Source organism: Tupaia chinensis, unplaced genomic scaffold (assembly GCF_000334495.1).
Source record: "Tupaia chinensis unplaced genomic scaffold, TupChi_1.0 Scaffold000283_2, whole genome shotgun sequence".
Classification (NCBI taxonomy): Eukaryota; Metazoa; Chordata; class Mammalia; order Scandentia; family Tupaiidae; genus Tupaia; species Tupaia belangeri.
The window spans coordinates 66,745-67,281 of record NW_006159767.1 but is presented as its reverse complement, the minus strand read 5'-3'; positions in this window follow the sequence as shown (position 1 = coordinate 67,281).

Below are 537 nucleotides of genomic sequence, written 5' to 3'. Positions count from 1 at the left end.
ACTTGCCGCACTTGCCCTCTGTCCCTGCTGTTTTTCTCCGTAGCACTATCACTTCTTTTTTTAATTGTCAGAGGGCAAATGTACTTGCCAGAGAGCGAGAAAGGGACACTGGGGCGCGGTCACACAATTATTCTCCCCCACTTCTTCATCCCGTCCGGGTTTGGGGCATGAATGCACGTGTACCCAGTGCGTTTCTCAATCACCAGAGCTGGGACTCGAACTGTAGTCAGTCATGTGGGAGTTGGTTCTCAATTCACAGCATTTTCCCACGGCACTATGGCACTAACGTTAATTTATTCATTTCCTCCCAGAGAGAAAGAGAGAGACAGAGAGAGAGACAGAGTGCAACACAGCAGGGTCCTCACACTGCATGCCACCTCAGCCTCCGCCAGCCTGGGTGGTGAGCGCGTGAGCCCAGATGGTGGGCACATGAGCCAGGATGGTGGGCACGTGAGCCCGGATGGTGGGCACGGGAGCCCGGATGGTGGGCACGTGAGCCCGGATGGTGGGTGCGCGTGAGCCCGGATGGTGGGTGCG